The sequence below is a fragment of the Lactuca serriola genome, chromosome 4 (assembly GCF_051521515.1).
Source record: "Lactuca serriola cultivar US96UC23 chromosome 4, Lser_US96UC23_V15, whole genome shotgun sequence".
Lineage (NCBI taxonomy): Eukaryota > Viridiplantae > Streptophyta > Magnoliopsida > Asterales > Asteraceae > Lactuca > Lactuca serriola.
In genome coordinates, this window is record NC_136411.1 from 263,973,633 (window position 1) to 263,978,404 (window position 4,772).

Below are 4,772 nucleotides of genomic sequence, written 5' to 3' on the forward strand. Positions count from 1 at the left end.
CAGTCGAGGGTTCATATACTTAAGTAGATTTTGATTCGATCTTTCTAAAGGCAGATCATAATTAATTAAAAAAAAAAAAATCTCTGTTAAATAACGAAACCAAACTAACATGCAAATTTTGGTGCAAAACGTCACCCATGTCAATTCAAAAACCACACACATTGAAATCCTACATGTTTGCATTTACTATTTTTGGTATTCAAAAATATAAAGAAAAAGGGAGTATCCATGTTGCATGCTTTTCTTCAACTGACGTGTTTTAACCAACTAACAGACCATCTTTCCTTGTATCCATAGTTTCTAAGTTTCTGTCATATCTTATAAGGTATACATTTTCTATGGTAAGATATTGGAAACTCATAATTGTACCCAAAAAATCAAGCATATATGTACTAAATTACTTTTTTTTACTTTGAGAATGTGGTAATTTACTTTCCTTCACAGGATGACGTTATATATCAAATAAAACTGAAACGAACGATATATACCAGAATTGGTTAACAAATCCACATCTATGCATCCATATATACGATACAACAATGGTTCGTTACTTGCTTGTCCCATAAGTCTTTTTGTTATTAATAATAATATTATAACCGCCGTAATGCCCATCTTGTAACACACGAAAACGAGGCTCAATTCCTGCTCTCTTGCCTTTCATCAAATGTTTTTTCGATTTCTATATTTAGCAAACTTATTTACCTACGACCCATTATATATAGCATCGTTTCCCAACAGCTTATGCATTCAGACTTTCGACCAACAATGGCTGCATTCATAAAAAATTCCCATCTTTCATGGAGCGTTCTTGTGGTTCTATGCATGGCACTTATTGTCTCTGTTTGTGAAGCTAGGGTTCACAGGGGTAAAGGAAGCGGCTTTGTTCGAACCAAAGGACCTAACTTTGTTCTGAATGGGTCCCCTTTTCTATTTAATGGTTTTAATGCGTATTGGATGATGAATGTAGCCACTGATCCAAGCGAGAGGATGAAAGTTACTCAAGTCCTACAAGATGCTGCAAATGCAGGTCTTTCTGTATGCCGAACATGGGCTTTTGCTGATGGTGGCGACAAAGCTCTTCAGATTTCACCAGGAGCATACGACGAACGTGTTTTTCAGGTATCAACAAACATGTTTCTTAGCTCATGTTTCCTTCATATTGTATGGTGTTCTTACATTAAACGTGGGTTTGGTTTGCAGGGACTAGATTTCGTGGTGGCAGAAGCAAGAAAATATGGTCTTCGGTTAATATTAAGTTTTGTTAACAATTACAAAGACTTTGGAGGGAGACAACAATACGTTAACTGGGCAAGAAGTTCTGGCGTTCAGATCAACAGTGACGACGATTTCTATACCAACCCAATAGTAAAAGGGTATTATAAGAACCATGTCCAAGTAAGTAAGCATTCAACAGCATCAATTGTTGAGAAAACTTTGAAGAATCAACATCAATAATGTTTTGTATTTTTTATATATCGATCGACATAGCATGTGTTTTCATACCGAACTTATCTGCATAACGATGACTGTATGCAGAGAGTTATAACAAGGGTGAATACTATCACCAGGATCGCATATCGTGACGACACCACAATCATGGCATGGGAACTCATAAACGAGCCCCGCTGCCAGGCTGATTCCTCTGGAAGAACAGTTAATGTAAGTGACACCATGTAAAGATATAAATTACAAGAATCTTTAAACATTAATATATATATATATATATATATATATATATATATATATATATATATATATATATATATATATATATATATATATATACGTTATAAGGAATTAATTGTAATTTATGAATTCTATGCATTTTGCTGCAGGTTTGGGTTCAAGAAATGGCTTCCTTCGTCAAATCATTGGATAGACACCATCTATTGGAGGTTGGCATGGAAGGGTTTTACGGTGACACAATGCCTGAACGAAAGCAGATAAACCCCGGTTACCAAGTTGGAACTGATTTCATCAGCAATAATCTTGTTAGGGGAATCGATTTTGCCACCATACATGCATATCCTGATCAATGGTAATGTTTTTTTGGATAACATTAAACAAGAGCATTCATGATCTATAATTACAAAAAAGCCATATATATATGCAACTAAAAGAGCTAGAGTATTTAAGGTAAGTATTCAAATTTGTTGTTATGCTACAGGTTGTCTGGACAAAATGAAGAGTCACAGATCGCATTTATGTAAAGATGGATGTGGAGTCATTACCAGGATTCAAAAACTATCCTTAAGAAACCACTTGTGATTGCTGAATTTGGGAAGTCTAGCAAAGATCTAGAATATAACATTAACAAAAGGGACTCCTACTTGAATGCTGTTTATAGAAACATTTATATGATGGCCAGAACTGGAGGAACTGTTGGTGGTGGTTTAGTGTGGCAGCTTATGGCGGATGGAATGGCTTCTTACTGCGATGGATATGAAATAACCTTGTCAGAAAATCCATCAACAAGCAACATCATTTCTCAGCAATCTCAAGCCATGAGCACGCTGTCTCAATTGCTAAGAATCGCATCTGAAAATGTTCCTTCTGGCAAAAATCATAAACTCCAACTTGATCATATTAAAGGTCCACGTTCCTCTAAGACAAACCATCATGGTCGTCGTCATCACCATGCTCACAATCAAAAGGCAATGCCTTGACAATGTGCACAATTGAAGGAGGGGATTAGAATCAAGATCCTCTTACGTATTACTGAAAGTATCAATTAATTTCTTGCGGCTTTAAGATAATTGTCAAATAGCCCGTTATTTATTGATTCAATTAATATTCTAATAAAATGGTTATTTATTGATTCAATTAATATTCTAATAAAATGCTTCTTTCTCGAAAGAGATAGTTCCACATGCAAGGAAAGTCTTTGATCAACACACTCATGTGCATGTACGTAATTTGAATGGAAACTTTAAATATTCATTAACAAAACATAGTACCTGAAACCCTAGCTTTTATAATGATTAACAGAAACAACATATAAAAAATAGGATAATTAAAAAAATTTGGAGAGCCCACACTTGCTGACGTCTTTGAGTTTTGTATAGAGTGAATTGTCTGTATTGAAAACTGGACCGACCGGTTCAAGCGTTTCAACCGGGAACCCCATATATAAATAACTGATTCAGATGGAAAGACCGGTTGTTCAAAAACACGTAAAATATGTTCAATAAAGCGTTAAAGTAGTTCTATGACCAATAAAAACTAAGATTTATTTAAAAAATAAGTATTTTTCCTATTTTCTTAAAGAAATAAGAAAATAAGGCAACTAATAGTTAAATATGATGCTTCCTACTATTGACGTCATTCGCGCTTCAATTAACATCATCCCAAGTTTTATAAAATATTACGTTATAAACTCGTATATTATACGGTTGACAAATTAAAATAACTTAGATATATTGTAACAAAAACATATTATGTTGTTTTCTCATATTAAGTGGGCCAAGTTAAAAAGAAAGAAAAAACAGATAAAATGACCAAATTTACCAAATTTGTAGGGCTCACACGTTTTGAAGTCTTTGAGTTTTTTATAAAGTCAATTGTCCAAGTTTTGAAGGCCGCGCCAGCTGGTTTAATCAGTTGAACCGTAACTGGCCATATATACAACCAGTTTGATAAAGTGGAAAGACCCGTTGTAAATGTATTGGTCAAAACCAGCTGACGAAACATCCCAAAATACGAAGGTAAAAATTTCATTTTTAAAACAATCAAAATATTCATTTATCATTTACTCAAATCGTTAAAGATAGTTTATAATAAAAACAGTTATCAAAGGACAATCTCAAAATCTCAAGATTGCGGAAAATATGGGTGTATGCGTTGCAATCAAGCAGACCTTTCCCTTTCGAACCGGAAGGACTTGAAACCATAAGATAAATTGTAATGACAAAACTTAGTGAGTTCCCCCAAGTACCACATACCATACATAACATACGAGTCATGCATATCAAACATGCAATAGAAGGTGCTATGTGCCAAACGTAGTCTTGCCATTATCCCACGAGCCGTATCATGGTCTTTTCTTGTAATGTCGGGGGCCAAAAACCTTGGTCTTCCAGACAAGTGCCAGGAGCCACCTGCTGGTCGTCCATGCAAGCATCAGAGACACAACAACCATACAATCATCAACTAACAATCTACTAAATTGCCTGAGTCTGAACCCTTGTCTTGCATATTGATTTTCCAGGAGCTACCTCCAGGTCGTTTATATAAATGCCAAGGGCCACCCACTGGTCTTCCTATAATACATAAGCCTATAGGCCGGCATTGGAGCCATCGACCCATAGTACAATGAAGAGACTCACCTCACACAGGTGAAAACCACGGATAAAAATTTGACTGCAGATCCGCTAAAATCCACGCGCTATACAATACCAAAATAACAACCCATTAATAACTACATCCTGACTCACACAAAGAGTTCAGATTATGGTAAAAGACCTTTTTTCCTTCCTTTATGTTGGCCCAAGGCTAAGGCCCAATCCAAATGTACAAAAGCCCAAAATCCTAAAAATATACATCTAAGGCCCAATTTTCCAAATTGAGCCCAATCCCTTTCATGGGCCTTTTCCCAAGAAGTCCAGCAAAATCTCAACATCCCAACCCATGAATTCTGATGGCCCGAAATGACCGAAGACAACCAAGCCCACTCAAGCCCAAAACCGAAGCCCAAAGAAAAGAAACCCATCCTGCAGAATACACGGGGCGTACTCAGCCTGTACACTCAATGTACTGCATGAAAGGCTTGTACA

General features: G+C 36.0%; 1 pseudogene; it reads left to right on the forward strand.

Annotated features, from left to right (window-relative positions):
- Positions 1–741: 741 nt before the first annotated feature.
- On the forward strand, positions 742–2,831 carry LOC145100602 (mannan endo-1,4-beta-mannosidase 5-like; annotated as a pseudogene).
- Positions 2,832–4,772: the final 1,941 nt, after the last annotated feature.